We start from the raw sequence: 18,060 nt of genomic DNA, 5'->3' as shown, positions 1-18,060 counted from the left end.
ATGCCAGTCTTTAATGCCTATAGGGTTTTCCCCCCTGTTTTTTCTATAGTTTTATACTGAGAGCTAGCCTGCAAACATTCCTTTTCAGCAGAGATGCCAACAAGAAGCTAGGCATCCACTAATGGTTGGGTTGAAAAGCAGTCAGGAATAATGGGATTTAATTTTATAATTAGGGAGGGAGAAAACACCCTGAGTGATCTTGAACCACCAAATAATTTCCAGAGCAATTCTTCTTAACCTGGCAGTCTTACTATCAGTAGCCTTGGCTTCATCCGCATGCTATTGTTTGTTGTACTCAGCTTTTCAGCTTAGACTGTAAACACTTAAGGACCCAGGGTTTGACTTCCTGTGCATTTATGATGTGCTACAATGGGATTTTTTGGGGTGGGGTCCCTCTTAACCCTGAAATTAGAGGAGAGCTGGCAAAAGGGCCCTGCTGGCTCCCAAGGAATTAGAGCACTGCAAGTTAGGGGTGGAATTTGAAAGCTGCAGAGAGGTGGTCATCCTGTTGAAGTAGTGTGTGTGGCATAGGGTTGGCATCATGGCAAGGCTGATAGTAGAGTCACTGTGATGAAATGGGGTAATTTGGAGCCTTGTGGTTCTGCCACAACAGAAATAAAAAGTTAGTGAAGAAAATAATCTGGACTTTTCATCTTGGATGACACTGGTGAAAAGCAGTGATTTTATGGAAGAGAAACTATAGCTCCAGAATTCAAAGGCAGGGAAAAGAGAAGCAGGAGACTCCCTAACATTTGTTCAGTTATGTGCTCTCATTATTGCACCATGAAAGGGTCCCGAGGAAAAAAAAAGACATTATCCAACTGCCTGCAGGGTTTTTCACACTGCCACAACCAGCTTTAATTCTAGCAGCTTGGGCGTGTGCATCTTTCATGTCTCTCTTTGCAGTTGGACTCTGGAAGCTTTCCTAGAGATTGTGCCTGGGAGCCTAAGCACACAGCACTGGAATATGAACAAGTGACACAAAGATTTGTGATAATTGAGCACTTGCTCCAGCAGTTAAAGCAATTGCATTGATCTCAGCTCAAAGCTGAGCCATTCAATGTAAACAATAAATAACAGATGTTGGACTTAAAACAATCTCTTTATGTCCTGAGAGGCAACAAAAATGCCTCTGTAAGTGAGAGAGCCTTTTTTTAAGGTGGTGGAAACAATGGGAGGGAATAAAGGGGGAAAAAAGAGGTGCCCACACTGGTTTTTAGGGTCCTGAAATACTAGTAAAACTGTGTCCTTAGACACAGTAAGAATGCCTTGCTCTTATATAGTGCTATTCATGAATAGATCTTAAGGCATTTTGCAAAGGAGAGGAATTGCCATTTAGAGTGGTGTGCATAATGAATGTTTTGTCTAGGTGGCTGAACTGAACAACTAACCAATAATTTTTTGTGTCAGGGTTGATCCAAAATAAAACATTTTATTTTATTGTCAAGTTATTTTCCATTAAAAAATCAAATAAAACGCAGGTCAGTTTTGCAATAAAAATCATGCTTTTTTAACCAAAAAATGAATATGTTTGTTTTGAAATGAAATGCTTGCATTTTTCCCCACCAAATCCCCACATTTTGACTGATGTATTTCTACTGAATTTATTATTTGTTGGGAAAAAATGCCCAGTCCCAATGTTGCTTGTATTTTAAGGATGGAGAAATGGAGGCTGGGAGAGGTGCAGTGTCTTGCCGTGTTCACCCAGCTGGCCAGTGACAGAGCTGTGAATACAAGTGGTATTAAGGCTGCCCAAACATTGACAAAGCTGGTATAAGGAAACCTCCTCAGAGTGCTGAGACTGTTTGGCTGCGTAGACAGGGGCAGGATGTCTGACAGCTGCACCCAGAGCTAGTTCTCATTCCATTTTGTAAGGCTTATCCAAATCATTTTGCCCTCTTCTGCAATCAGCAGCTCCCCATTCCCTGGCCCTGCTGAAGTAGCCCTGACAACAGTCAAAGCATTTGTTTTATTTCAGCTCTGCTCAAGAAATGGTCAGAGAAAAAGACAGGACATATGCAATGAAAAAACAAATGAATAGACTGAGTCTAGAGCAGTAAACTTAGGGCAGACACTGAATGGGCTATAATCTGCTGAAAGAAAAGGGGGCCAGCTTTTCTCTCTTGCTTGGCTTTCTTTGTGCCAGTTGAATGGCATTAAGGGAAACTGTATGGGGGTACCTAGGAGTATAACCTGCTCTTATACATGCTCTCCCTATGTCTGCAGCTCCTGGCTTGATTGATGGGCTACAGTTTGTTGCAGTGCGGAAACAAGCTGCTGGAGCTCTCTCTGCTCCAGCTATGCCTCATGGGAGACATTCGCAAGCCTCCAGCTAGGTCACTGCAAAACTGGACAGAAAATCATGGCATTATTACACACGTTCCCCTGTCATGTTTTGCTCTGCCTTGCAGAAACCGGACGCAACAGAGAAACAGAGGACTCAAACACCAGGCTTTTAAAGAATAACACAGTAATTCTCAACCAGTGTGCCAAGATCATTGCAAGGGTGCTGTGCAATATGAGCACTGTTCGATGTGCAAATGCCTACACACGATTCACAAGATAAACTTAGAGATTTTAAATAGGAATCCATAATTTTGTCTGACCTGCTGCGGTCTTTCTGAATTCCTTGCAACAGAAGAATTGCTCCATTATTTTGCTGTAGTCAAGAAATGAGTGAAAAGGAAGAGCTGGGATTTTCCAAAGGGTGCCTGGATCCTAAAAAAGGTTGAGACCCCTGAAATGACCAAAAGAAATGGAAGAGATGACTAGAAAGAGCAGCCATTTACCTTAATGTGGACTGAGGTTGGCAGGCTGTTTGGGGAGCTGTCTTAACTCAAGTTCCCACATGCCAGACACCTGCGAGAGAAAAACAGCAAGCAGGAACATTATAATTAATTACATTCCACCACCCACCCGCCAAAGGAAACCCTAAAACTCAAGCTTAGTTGTAGGTGCTGCTCTAGAGACTGTTGCTCTTGTGTCTCAGATGGACTTGGAGATGCTGTCTGGGGCCTGTTACCTCCTGAGAGAAATTACCCGCTCTCAAAGATCTCTCCTAAAACGGTCTCTTTTTCAATGCCCAGCACAAACCATGCTTTCTGTAGTCCCTGTTGTGGGGGGAAATGTGTGTATGTCAGGGAGAGGGAGAGGTCATTAACTCAGCTTATAAAATAAGGGCAGGGTTGTAGCTCATGCAGACCCAAACTCCAGGGCCTGGGGGTCTTAGGCTGAGGCAGTAGCTGCCACCCTCCTTGAACTCCCTCTTCCTGGCCAGTCATATTTAACATAATGAACGACTCATTATTTTCCTCTGTCTGATTCTGATTGCACTCTGTAGTGCAGGACCAAAAAAGCACAAGTAAAATTGCCGAGGTTGCTTTATGTTTGTTCTTTTATTAAAAACCCTCTCACTCCAGAGTCCCAGCTCAGAGGGTTCCTGCACAAATGAAGGGTGGTTGGAAGCCAGCTGCTCAAATCTTCTGATAGTGCCACATTGCAAATCCTGTTCCAGGTGCCAAAACCTTCCCGTCTCTGTCTTCCCCACCCCCTTTCATTTCCTGCCCTCAGCTCCTTAGCTGCTCCATGCTGTGTAAACTTTCAGCAGAATTAATTGCACTCAAATCTTGAGGTTATATTCTGCTCTGATTTATGTCAAAGGGCTCAGGTCCCCAGTGGTGGAAAGCCGCAGTGTTAATGTGTGTGTGGCGGGGGGTGGGGAGGGAGGTTGTAGTTGTGCTGAACAGGGGTGTCAAACTCTCCACAGGGTTCCTTGCAGTATGGATCTGGCCTGGGGCATGGCAGCAGTGCCAGTGGAGTGTGCCAGACAGTCACTTGCCAGGGTGGGAGTGTGCAAGTGACAGTGAGGCAAGTGGCAACTGGGGACTGCACTTGACAGCCCTTGCTCACCTGTTTGCTGTCAAGGACCACATCCAACTGAACCACAGGGCCCCAGATTCCATGGCAGGCCACCACTGGACATGCCCCAACTTCTGGTAGCCTGGCAAGCCAGACTAGAGTGGCTCTATGGGCAAGATCCAGCCTGCAGGTCATTCCTGTACTAAAGCATCTTCATTTTGGTCCTGCTTCGGACTCTTACCTGGGCAGGGCAGCCCTAGAAGCATGCATGAGTGTGGGACAATGGGCAGGACAGTGGGGAATACTCTGGTTCAGAACAGCCAGGGGGCAGGGGCATTTGTGGGACCCTCCCTCTGGCGAGCTTCCTGCTGTTGTACAAGATTATTACAGATTCTTTGAGCCTGTGGGAGTAAATCAAGCCTTTCCTTAAGTACTCTGCTGGCTAAAATGTAACACTGTTCTTGGAGATGAGGACACAAACTTGCTGAGTTTTCAGCATGGGAGTTAATAGGGAGTCCATCTGGGAGGGGGATGCCAATGAGTTTGTTGAAGACGAGAGAAAACCCTGAAGAGCAGTGATTCTTGCTTGACCACCTGAGTGTGGGTATGAAGGCTTTGTACTATAAAGTTTATCTAGCCACCAATTATACAACCCCAATGTAAAGTCTGGCCACAAGAAACTGCCATTTCTCTTACCCTGTTCCTGTTGCTCACTTCAGGAGAGGTCTGGCTTTCTTTTATTTAAACCCTTGACTGAACTCATGGGAAAGGTCCAACCAACTTACAGGGGAACAAGTCCTGGTTTTGAGATTTAATGCATCTTAACTATAGAAACACCCTTGGCCAGATCCTGAGCCACAGTACAAAGTGGATGGCTAATTTTTACTGACTGAGGCTCTTTCCCTCAATGCGTGCTTAAAATTCAGACAAAATTGGGAAAAAAGAGGAATTTTTTAATATTAGTTTCAAACTACAAATCAAAACTACAGCACAAGCTCTGGTGACTGGGACAGCAGAATTTCCTTTGTCTTGTATTTACTTGGCTAACAAGATGGAAAGGGGGCACAATCAAATGCTTACATGCATTTATTACCTGCTGTTACAAAGAGCCATTTGAGGATGCTGGTGTCCCTGCAACTGTCACAAGGGAGAATTAGTCATGTGAGATGATATTTGCCATGTAGGAGTCCAGGCCCTTGATCCTGCAGAAAAATCTATTGCAGGGGTCGGCAACCCCCAGCACGCGTGTCATTAGTGGCACGCAGAGACATTTTTCCCAATACACCGTGAGGCACGCAAAGAAATTGGTTTTTTGGGGTTTTTTTTAAGTTGTTGCTCCAGGCTTTCCTGTGCAGCCACAAGTCACAGCGCCGCGGCAGGCCCCGGGGCAGAGCGAGGGGAGCACAGGCAGGGAGACTGTCTGTTCTCTGCTGCCCCTGCCCCGTGCTCCCAGGCTGCTCCCTCCAGCCCAGCTGGCCCCTGGAGGGAGCTGCCCAGGCAGGCAGACATCCTGTCCCACCCAGGGCAGAACCGAGGTGCCGAATGATGGGGCTGGGCAGTCGGGACAGGGTCTGGGCAGCGTGGTGGGGAGGCACCGCAGGCAAGCAGGCCCAGTCGGGCCTTTAGGAAGGCAGGGGCTCGGCGGGAAGTGGGGGCTGCCCTGGGGTTGCCCTGCGGGGTTGAGCTGTGGTGGGCAGGCAGGCAGGGGTGCCCGGTGGCACCCATGGTGGGGCCTGGGCAGCCCACACAGCTCCTCAGAGAGAGACCGCAGCCACCCTGTGCACGTGGGGATGCTGCCTGGCTGGGGGCAGGACGCTGGGCTCGGGGGGCTTCCCTCTCTGGGATCAACCTCCCTGCACCCTGGGCACAGTGCAGGCAGGGCAGAGCAGTGCCATCCCCGGTGGATGGCTGCGGGAGCCCCCTGGAGCCTGGGAACAGCCACCGCATCTGCCTCAGCCTGCCCGGGTCCCAGCCTTGCCAACCCACAGCTCCCCTCAAGGGACCAGAGCTGGGGCAGGCACTGCACAGAGCTGGTGCGCTGCAGGCTCCCGGCTGACTCGGCCCTGAGCACCGGCTGCGGCAGCTGTTCCCAGAGCCCGGGGAACAGCCTGTGGGTGCAGCTCCCGCTCGCAATGTACCCAGCACATACAGAGACCAAGCAGGGAGTTCCCTGAGCCCGGCGTCATACCCCAGCCAGGCAGCATCCCTTTGTGGGCAGGGTGGCTGCGCCCCATCCCTGCAGAGCTGCGCAGGCTGGCTGGGCCCCACCTCCGGTGCAGGGCCCCCCCGCTGTGACCCGAGTAGCAGAACCTCCTCTGCTCGTGCTTGTAGGGAGGCAGTTAGGTGGGCCAAAGCTACCATGGAGCTGAGGATGGCAACCCAAGTAAAAGACAACAAGAAATTGTTTTTTAGATATATAGGGAGTAAAAGGAAGGCCCAGGGAGGAATAGGACCACTGCTAAATGGGCAGAAACAATTGGTGACAGACAGGGGGGACAAAGCTGAACTCCTCAACGAGTTCTTTGCCTCAGTGTTCCTAAGTGAGGGACACGACAAGTCTCTCACTGGGGCTGTAGAGAGACAGCAGCAAGGCGCCAGACTTCCATACGTAGATCCTGAGGTGGTGCAGAGTCATTTGGAAGAACTGGATGCCTTTAAATCGGCAGGCCTGGATGGGCTCCATCCGAGGGTGCTGAAGGCACTGGCCGACATCATTGCAGAGCCACTGGTGGGAATATTCGAACGCTCGTGGCGCACGGGCCAAGTCCCGGAGGACTGGAAAAGGGCTAACGTGGTCCCCATTTTCAAAAAGGGGAGGAAGGAGGACCCGGGAACTATAGGCCAGTCAGTCTCACCTCCATCCTTGGTAAAGTCTTTGAAAAATTATCAAGGCTCACATTTGTGAGAGCCCGGCAGGACAAATTATGCTGAGGGGAAACCAGCACGGGTTTGTGGCAGGCAGATCATGCCTGACCAACCTAGTCTCTTTCTATGACCAGGTTACGAAACGCCTGGACACAGGAGGAGGGGTGGATGTCGTATACTTAGACTTCAGGAAGGCCTTCGATACGGTATCCCACCCCATACTGGTGAACAAGTTAAGAGGCTGTGACGTGGATGACTGCACAGTCTGGTGGGTGGTGAATTGGCTAGAGGGTCGCACCCAAAGAGTCGTGGTAGATGGGTCGGTCTTGACCTGGAAGGGTGTGGGCAGTGGGGTCCCGCAGGGCTCGGTCCTTGGACCGATACTCTTTAATGTCTTCATCAGCGACTTGGACGAGGGAGTCAAATGTACTCTGTCCAAGTTTGCAGATGTCACAAAGCTATGGGGAGAAGTGGACATGCCGGAGGGCAGGGAACAGCTGCAGGCAGACCTGGATAGGTTGGACAAGTGGGCAGAAAACAACAGGATGCAGTTCAACAAGGAGAAATGCAAAGTGCTGCACCTAGGGAGGAAAAATGTCCAGCACACCTACAGCCTAGGGAATGACCTGCTGGGTGGCACAGAGGTGGAAAGGGATCTTGGAGTCCTAGTGGACTCCAAGATGTACATGAGCCGGCAGTGTGACGAAGCCATCAGAAAAGCCAATGGCACTTTATCGTGCATCAGCAGATGCATGACGAATAGGTCTAAGGAGGTGATACTTCCCCTCTATAGGGTGCTGGTCAGACCACAGTTGGAGTACTGCGTGCAATTCTGGGCGCCACACTTCAAGAACGATGCGGATAACCTGGAGAGGGTCCAGAGAAGGGCCACTCGTATGGTCAAGGGCCTGCAGACCAAGTCCTATGAGGAGAGACTAGAGAAACTGGACCTTTTCAGCCTCCGCAAGAGAAGGTTGAGAGGCGACCTTGTGGCTGCCTATAAGTTCATCACGGGGGCACAGAAGGGAATTGGTGAGTATTTATTCACCAAGGCGCCCCCGGGGGTTACAAGAAACAATGGCCACAAGCTAGCAGAGAGCAGATTTAGATTGGACATTAGGAAGAACTTCTTCACAGTTCGAGTGGCCAAGGTCTGGAACGGGCTCCCAAGGGAGGTGGTGCTCTCCCCTACCCTGGGGGTCTTCAAGAGGAGGTTAGACGAGTATCTAGCTGGGGTCATCTAGACCCAGCACTCTTTCCTGCTTATGCAGGGGGTCGGACTCGATGATCTATTGAGGTCCCTTCCGACCCTAACATCTATGAATCTATGAAAACCCTGGGGCAGCCCCCACTTCCCATCTGACACCAGCTCTCTATTTACTGTAAAAAACAAATTAAAAAAAAAAAAGCAACATTAATGATTATTAACAGTATTAAATATGCAGTGCATCCTGCCATGTACCCCCTCTGCCCCAGTTTTGTTTCTGTGGTGTGCCGGTACTCTGGCACCTTACAAGGTAGACAGTGTTATTTTCTTGGCACTCTGGCCAAAAAACGTTGCCTACCCCTGCTCTATTGACTTCTCTGGAGGCCTTCTGTGGGCAGGTATGTCTCTCTCTAACCATTACACATGATACTATATTTCTCACCTAGGCCTGCTATCATTTTATTAGATAGCAATGGGGAGCCCAAAATGTTGACTGTCAGACACCTCAGGAAGGTGACACCCGTGACTCGCCCTGAATTCCATAGGACACTGAAATTCTCCACATCCCTTTGTAGTGACACCATGCCTTTTCCTGCAGGCTTCTAACTCAACTTGCTTTTAAAGCACCTAAATGCTGAAGGCTTGTGGGGAGCATACAGGAATGTGTAGTTGTTGTGGGCCAGGCAATATCAATCTCTACCATTAGTGCATGGACCCTTGGCATAATACGGCCCTAAAATGCATTAATTATGTTCACCCTTTTAACACCTCCTAATCAAGGCACTCCCAAGCTGTAATCATTTAACTTATGGCTATTTGAAGACAGGGCTTCCACAGGATAGTACAACGCAATGAAAGGAATAAGATGGTCAAGGCACTGGTATAATCTATCTCCATATGCACATTTGCTTAATTAGCTAGATATATATCTCGGTTTTGATAACTTTTATCAATTAGACATTCAGATAACCATTTACTTCTTTTCTCCTGCATTCTGGGCATGTCTATATGTGCATATTAATGCAAAGCAATAAACTCTGGAGCTTTATGCTCTGGTTGCACTGTTTGCATGTGCACTCAGGACCACAACATGTTGAGCTGGGTTGGAGCAGCCACAGCTGGCAGTGGCCCCAGAGGCCAGCCTGGGACTGTTCCCCCCAGCTCAAAGTGCTGCAGAGGAGCTGGCTGGGGCATGAGAGTGCTTCAATGTGGGGTTAGCCAGCAGGGGCAACTTCTATATGTGTGCTGCTGTGGAATTAAAAGCTCTGCAGAAGGATAGTATTATCCTGCTGCAGAATAAATTAGTTTATTCCAACCTAATAGAAGCACATGTAGACGTGCAATGCTTACTGGGCATGTCTACAAGTGCATTAACACACTTTAATGTGCATTAAATCTAGTGCTGGAGGGTACTTTTACACATGCTCCGAGGGGAGGTGACAGCACTTTAATTAGCACATCTCCGAGAGCCACTTTAAAGTGCTACAGCACCTTGTGTATCAGCATCCCCGCACTTCAAAATGGCAGTGGGGGCACATGAACTGAAGCTTGTTTGATACATGAGATACAGGAGGCTGCTGGAGCATGGTAATTGCCACACTCCAGCAGACTTAATTAATGTGCTGATTAATCAAGTAATTAAATTAATTAATCAACTAATTAAAGCACAGATTATATTAGTCTGCTCCAACGTGGTGTAATTACAGTGCGTCAGAGTAGCCTTGCCACTTATGTACAGGCACCCTATATTGTGAGGTACTAGGAAAATGTACATTATCTTGTCTTAATGCACATTAACTAAAGAGCATGGGGCACATCTACATGTGTGTTAATGCACATTAATCTAGTATCTCCAGGTACCTATACACAAGTGGCAAGGTTGCTCCAATGTGCTGGAATTCCAGTACATTGAAGCAGACTATATTAATTGAGTCTGCTAGAGTGTGGCAGCTGCCATGTTATAGCAGCCTCCTGCATCTAGTGTATCAGCATCCCCACACTCAAAAATGGCAAGGAGGCACTTGAACTAAAGCTTGTCAAGCAAGCTCCAGTTCAAGTGCCTCCACCACCATTTTTAAGTGTGGGGATGCTGATACAGGAGACGTGGCAGCACTATAATTAGAGTGGCTCTTAGAGCAGCTCTATTTAAAGTGTCACCTTCCCTACCCCCAGAGCACATGTAAAAGTGCCCTCCATTGTGAGGTACTAAGAAAATGCACGTTAGCCTGTCTTAATGTGAATTAACTAAATAGTATGGCTTTTAGTGATTTTTCAATGCACATTAAAATAGGCTAACGTGCATTAAAGCGCATGTGTAGATGCACCCATGGAATTACAGTGACACTTAATGCACATTAGCCTATTATAATGCATATTAACTAAATAGCACCATTTTTTCAGTGACACTTTAGTGCGCATTAAAATAGACTAATGTGCATTAAAGGGCATGTGTAGGCATGCCCACTGTGCAGTTAATTCATTTACTGCACAGTAAATGTCTCATGTAAATGTGCCTCTATTGCCTAAATTGCTCTAGTGGACTTAAGCAGTTAGGGTCCAAGTCTGAGCTCACCCAGGCTTAATACTACCAACATCAATAGAATTATTCCACATGTACTTTGGCACCTGGGATGAGTGGATTGAGCCCATGCTGTTTGCAGATTTCAGCCCTCTCTGCAGGTCACATTCAATTATTTTTAATATGAAATTAATTCATGAAATATTAATGAAATATGCATACAAACTGGGTCTATATTTCCATCCTGCCCTTTGCTCACTTCTCTAAACTATAGTTATCCACAGACAAAATGATAGCACATGTCAATTTTCACCATAAAACAATTCTTAGATTTTAAAAAATTGTCATCCTCCTTTGCTTTGCATGCAGGTTTTGTACCAGTCTAACTCCATCTGTTTAGAAACAGCTAGGGAGTTGTACCAATAAATCTCTAGTATGCAGTTTCCAAAACAAGCAATCTAAGCATCTTTATATCACTACAATTACATGCATTCCAGGGGACTGCACAACCTTATCTATATTGGTTTCTTGACACATAGAGTTAAATCAGCACAAAAGCTTTACTTTGGCCCAGGCCCAGGATGCCAGCTCTTTGGAGCAAGGAGGGATGTTACTGTATCTTTTAAAAGTGCCTCCTACAGTGGAATTACTTGCACCCCTCCACTTGATATGCAATACCTCAATAAATGTTACTATTGCAATAATAACTGACAATAATGTTACTATGGCAATTAGCTCTTCCCTCTTCCTGCAGTCCTGTCTAGAATATAGGTAACCTTTTGTTTTATTATTACATTCCATTGCACCCCCACTTCCACCTCCAGTGCCTCCCTTATCAAGTGATGCACACGGCTGAGTTTTTTGGGTTATCTTGATTGGCTTATTTGAAATATGCTGTACTGTCCATGCCAGGTGAGCTGCCCTAACTAGCCAATCAAGTAAGGAGTTATGTCACGGAATATTGCGTGTACTGTTTGGTAAAGATTGAACTAAAGTTTGTGTGTGGGGGTGTGTTTTTGTCTGTGTCCTGGGTTGCTGGGAGGTCCCCAAGTGATTAGAAATGTTTTAGTCATTTGCCTAAAGAATGCAGGCTTAATGTTTCCTGTCTCCTGGCTGACAAAAAGAAACCCCAGTGAGGCTTTTCCACCTGCTCTCCATTCCAAAGCTAACTTTACCCCTCCCTTCTTCTGACCAATGCAAATGCGCAGCATTTATATAGTCTGACATCATCCTTTGTTAAGGGTGATTCAGGCGACTCCACAGCATGATTTTGTAATCAGTGTATGACAATATCCCATAACTTAGCCCTGTATAAACTGGCCAGGGAAACAGCATTAGTTCCCCGTAAGCAAGAAATGCATTTAAACATGTGCAGTGTAAATGTGCACATACCTTAGAAGGACTCTGTTGCTCAGTGCCATCTAGTGGATCCTGTATTTCATGCAGGGCAAGTAGCTGGCCAGAAGGATTACTGAAGCTCGTATTATTTGTCTAATTGTGTCTTCTCTGTGTGGGTCATACGCATATACGTATAACCTTTAAAAAACAAGTTATCACCCAACTGTGCAGAAAGGTACTCAGACCTCATCCCTTCTTTCCTACTATTGTTATATCTAATGCTTGCATCTTGATATAGAATCTGAGCTCTGTGGGCCATGCATTATGCTCTCCCTTAAGTTTGTACTGATCAGGGCCTCTCATTACTCCTCTAATATGGGAAATAATGATTAAGTAAGAAGCATTGAGTAGTTATGTGTTCATATTGTGTATTAGAAGAATTCAAGGCAGAGATAAATGTCTGTTTCATTGCAGAATTGGTTCAGGGGATGTCTAGGCTGGATGTTAGTTCAGGTCCATGAAAGAGTTGTGCCCAAGCCATGGAATCTTGACCTAGAGCCATTATATAGATCTTAATTCTGCCTGTGACTCAATTTAACTTTCCAGCACCTCTTTGTGCAAGTCAAGAATTTCGGATTTACAGACTCTGAGATCAGGGGCAATGTTTCTAGGAAATCTCTTGAGTTCCTTTTTAAATGTAAATGTTAATAGTTATAAAAGCTTTCCCCTTTGCAACCCAAATAGGGCAGCATTATACTGCTCCAGAGGAAGCAAGCAGTGAAGCTGACTCAAAGCAAAAACGAATACAATGAGGGTATAATAGACAAAAACACATTTGTTTATTTTTCCCCAGATTGATTCATTTTTAATGTACTAAGCCAGACATGTTCCATCCCCAGCTCATGGAGCCATGTTATTCAGCCTGCAAGGTTCCTCAAAGGTTAAGAAATTTGGTGGCAGAGGAGTGGTGGCAATTAACATTGCCACTGCTTCCCCACTGCCACATTTCTAAGCCCCAGGCAGCTGGATCAGGCCCCAGCTGGGATGGCCCTGTGCAGCTAGAGTGGATCCACAGACCAGATCCAGTCCACAGACTGACTTGACGCCACTTATCTGGCCCATAGGTATGAAAAGCATGGGCACCCCTCTACTAAATTACTAAAAGCAAGCATATTTATACATATCAAAAAATCTAAAGAGGCAGTGTGCTTTGGTAGAAAGTTTTGGGTGTGCAGTTCATTCCTTTGGAGGGCAATCGGTAATCATGCTGCATTTTGCAGAATCAAAGTATGTTCAGATTGGCTTATATTTCTGAATCTTCAAAACCAACAAATGCATGTGAAGGCAAAGCATTGTTCTTTTGTACTGTAGGGCTTTTCAACTTCATCAAGTTTTACAGTTAACTTACCTGTGATATAGGTTGTTACAAAACTGTCAAATGTTTTAGTACCAACTACTGCTGCTGTATTAACATAACACCTAGAGGGCTCATCTGAAATCAGAGCCTTACTGTGTTGAGTGTTGTTATACACACTGCAAAAGACAGACCCTGCCTGAAGAGCTTGGAGTTGACAAGACAGATAAAGATGGGAGAGGAAAAAGGCAAAGTGAATTGCACAATATTAAACAGCAGGTCAATGATGGAGCCAAGATTAGAACCCACCAGAGCCCCAAGCCTTTGGATTGCACTGTCTTCTATGTATATCTAAGCACTCTATTGCCTACAGTAGGAGTCAGCAACTGATAGAGCAGGCAATTATTTTGGGTGGAGGGCTGCTTAAGGAGTTCTGGCAAGTTGTCGAGGGTAATGAGGGCAGCTCCACCCCTTGACAAGTGCCCCGCCCCCTGGTTACCATCTTGGGACCAGAAGTCCTGCCCCTAACATCTGACCTTTGTCACCAGAAATCCCGCCCCTGGCCCCCAGAAGTCCTCCTTGGCCAGCTGGGGCGGGGGTGTGTGAGATGTGGGCACTGACATCACTTGCCCAGCCAGGGCAGGGGCGGGGCGGGGGGATGAGATGTGGGCATGGTGGAAGGTACTGGGAGCGGGGGCTATGCCCTGCTACTGCTTGCTAAGCTGGGACAAGGGTGGGGGGCACAATGCAGGCATGGCTCGCTCTGGGCAGAAGGAGTCAAGTGGCAGCAGGGCATAGCCCTCGCTCCCAGTGCTGCCGCACCCCCGTCCCGCCCCCCCACCCACCACAACAGACTTACCATCTGGAGCCAGCTGCATCCAGCATGGTGAGGACTGCTGCCTGTTTAGTCTATGGCCGAATCTCCAAAGCGGTGCCGAATCTTTGGATCCAATTCAGGCTAATTGAAATGCGACAGTGATTCAAATCTCTGAATCAAATCACTGTCCCCCTGAATGGGCCAAATCTGAATCTGAAGCAAATACTTGTCACTTCGTACAGGCCTCGTGTGCAGTCCCAACCCCATGTGCCTCGCACCTGCTCCAGGCTTGCCCTCCCAGGCTGAGTAGTAGCAGCAGCAGTGGTACTGGGCAGAAACTGTTGCTCAGCATGGGGGGAAAGCAGCCCCTCTCCTTTGCTGCTGCTGGGCAGTTCTTGGTGCAGGTGGTGGGGCCTGCACTGGGCTGCCCTGCAGCTCTGTCACTGCCCAGTGTGGCAGCAGTGACTGTGCAGTGCAGCCCAGCCCAGAGGTGGTAGTGATGGAGCTACAGGGCAGCCCAATGCAGCACAGGCTCCACTGGCTGCACCAAGAACTGCTCAGCGGTGGCGAGGCAGGGAAGACTTTCCCCCCATGCTGAGCAACAGTTTCTGCCCAGCGCTTTTGCTGCTGATCAGCCCAGGCGGGTAAGCCCGGAGCAAGCATGGGGTGTGCAAGGTTGGTACTGCTCGTGTGGGTCCCTGCTGATACCATGGGGCTGGGGCCAGTGGGGCAGTGTGGAGTGGGCATGGGGTGCACCAGGGCTGTGCACTGCTGGTGGGGGTGTGGAGACACCACAGGATGAGTGAGCTGCAGGCTGTTGTGGGGTGGGGGTGGGTGCTGACTTAGAAAGGCAGTCCAGCTGTGGTGCTGTCCCAGCCCCACTGTGCGCCCAGGGGGTGGCAGACGCGCTGACTAGACGGCACCTCAGCCAGGCAGGACTAAGGGACATGCCTTGGGCCGTATTTTGCTCACCCTGGCTATAGAGCCACTGAATCTTCAGGAGGGACATGGATGAGCTTGAGAGAGTGCAGAGGACAGCCACTCACATGATCAAAGGCCAAGCCTTACACGGAGAAGCTGAGGGTCACAGGACTCTTCAGCCTGGAGAAGAGAAGGCTCAGGGGGCACTTGGTGGCAGCCTATACGTACATAAGGGGGGTGCACCAGGATCTGGGAGAAGAGTTGTTCACCAGGGCTCCCCAAGGAATAATGAGGTCTAATGGCCACAAACTTCTGGAAGGCCGATTAAGACTGGACATAAGGAAAAACTTCTTTATGGTCTGAGTGTCCAGAGTCTGGAACAGACTTCCCCCAGAGGTGGTGCAAGCACCTACTCTGGACTCATTCAAATGGCGTTCGGATGCTTATCTTGTGGGGGTCATTCGACCCTAGTAGACTTCCTGCCTATGGCAGGGGAATGGACTCGATGATTTTGCCAGGTCCCTTCCAGCCCCCAATGTCTATGAATCTCTGAATCCAGCCCACAGAGCCCCTGAATCCAGTCCACAGACTGTAAGCTTTCACTGTAGGCAGTGAGGGGGAAGCAGTGACAATGGTGGTGACCAGGTCCTAGCTCTGGCCTGCCTTGGACCAAAGCTGAGTCATTCCAACCTGCTTGCAGAAAACATTGCTGACCCCTGGTCTGTCCACAGAGATAAGGAGCCAGTTTGTGCTCAGTTCAGAACAGATTGCTGAAGAGGAAATGCCTGGTTTTGTACTTTCCTCAAATAAGCTTCACTCTGCTTTGTCCTGTCATGCCTTAATCCAGCATAAATGTAACACTGAAGAAAAGTCTTGCATTTCATTTTGCATACAATAACTGGCAATTAATTATTGATTATTATGCTCTTTGAATTCAACTTGACTACTCATGTGCACGGGCAAAAATGTACAGGATCTGGGGCTAAGTCAGCTATGACTTACAGCTATTTATTCAAGGGTTTTTCCTCTCACCCATGAGTTTAGTATCAATGGACTGGAATATAGCTATAAAAATGAACATTTTAAAATCAGAAATACTGAGAGGTTAAAAAATTTCTGGGAACTTAATTAGTTAATTTTTATAGTGTGCTTTGAAGATGCAAAGTGCCATGTAAGTGTTAAGTGTTGTTACTGCTAGCAGCACGTAGCACAAAGAATTTGCCCACGGCAGTGAAGCAAGGAGCAGCGCTACATTTCCATAGCAGTGCCAAGCATTTTTAATTTAAAGGGATAGAGAGTTATGCAATGTGATATGTTACATATATGAATTTTACCATATCTTTGCTGCCTCCTTAATTTATTTCTTTTTTGTTCTAAAATTCTCTGTTTTTAGAAGTAGTAGAGGCTTAACTGCAACAGTATCTGTCTGTGGACCTGTGACCAAACTGAATATCAGATCTGGGCTTGGGGAAGAATTTTATTGCAGGATACGTTGTCAGAGAACTTGGGGAAAGGAACTGTGGCCTTCCTGTGATGCGACCACCTGCCGGGATCAGACAGCCTCACAGAAAGGCCCTGTAGGATTTTCTAGAAAATTATCATTTTCTGTAGGTCTTTTAGGCCCTTTTGTCCAACTTGATACAGAATTTCATAGATTTCATAGACATTAGGATTGGAAGGGATCTCGGAAGATCATTGAGTCCAGCCCCCTCATCGAGTCCAGCCCCCAAGGTGGGGTGGTGAAGGAATGGTAGAAGGAATTTTATTTCCATAATAGAGTTCTGTAGGTTGGTTCAAAAAAAGTTTGGTATTTCTAGTAAAATCTATACTTTTCTTCAAGTAATTTCTATATATTACTATAGACCAGTGGTTCTCAACCTTTTTCACACTGGGACCCATTAACATAATTATCAGCTTGCCATGACCCACACCCCCTGGCCCTGACCCACACACTCTCTCTTTCTCTCTCTCTTCTCCCCCATCCTCCCCCCGTCTGCTGCATCCAGCTCCCTCCCTTCCTCTCCGGCTCCAGGGGCTGCTCTCTAAATGCTTTGTGCTCGGCACACCCTGGGCTGCCTGCAGCTCCATGCAGGCTGCCAGCCTTGCACACTAGTGGCTTCATGCTCTGAGCACTTGCCCTCCCCCCCGCACCCCGCTCTGCTCTCTGGCCGCTTGCCACCCCCCACCGGACAGGCCCCGCACAGACTGATACACCCCGGGCCCCTCGCACCTCTAGGGTCGGCTCTGATTCCCTGGGGTGTCCCCGTGACCCTTTACAATCTTCTTGCAACCCACTTTTGGGTTGCGACCCACAGGTTGAGAAACACTGCTATAGACCTTCTATAAAGACCTTTTAACCTTCCCATTGCATTGTTCTTTCTGCCTTCTCAAATCACAGAATCATAGAGAAGTAGGGCTGGAAGGGACCTCCATAGGTCATTTTGTCCAACCCCCTATCCAAATCATCCCATACAAATCCGTAATATAACCTCTTAGTAAAGCTACCATCAACACTGACACAGCAAAGACATAAGAGCCTAGCCTGTCACAGGTAAAGCAGGGGGATCACAAGAGCCAACATCCTGCTTCTGTAAAAAGTTGATATATGCTCACAACATCCCAGGTAGAGGGCCAACACCACTTCCCTGCCATTAGTCTATCCCTTATCTTGTATCTGTTTTGTTCCATTGCATTGATTATAAGGCCTTCAGGACAGAGACTCTCTAGTGCTATATTCATACAGTATCTAGCACAATCTTGGGCCCGTATGCATTTCTATAATAAATATGATTATCTAGTTTCATTATTGCTTCCTTTAACTCATTGTGGGGTGGTGAAGGAATGATAGATATTGATGATGGACCTTTGTCCATTTGTTTTCCCTCCGAAGTTTGTAAGTGGTGCTAAGACCTAAACACGTTGCAGGTGCATGCAGTAGATTCTGACTTTGAAATCTAGCACTGTTAAGTAGCATCTCACATGCAACAGTGATTTCCTTTCTGGATTGTAGGTGTACCTGGCATTTTGGTAAAAGCCCATCTGTGATTGAGAGAGAGTAGATATAATTCCATCTTTGGCAGTCTTTCATATGGCCATTTCAACTATCCTGGTTGGTTTTTTTCCCCAGCACCTCTGGTAAACACCACCCCACGTTGCCTGAACCAAACAGGAACATGGTAAGT

The sequence above is a fragment of the Alligator mississippiensis genome, chromosome 2, assembly GCF_030867095.1.
Source record: "Alligator mississippiensis isolate rAllMis1 chromosome 2, rAllMis1, whole genome shotgun sequence".
NCBI classification, from domain to species: domain Eukaryota; kingdom Metazoa; phylum Chordata; order Crocodylia; family Alligatoridae; genus Alligator; species Alligator mississippiensis.
This window is presented reverse-complemented; position numbering follows the sequence as displayed.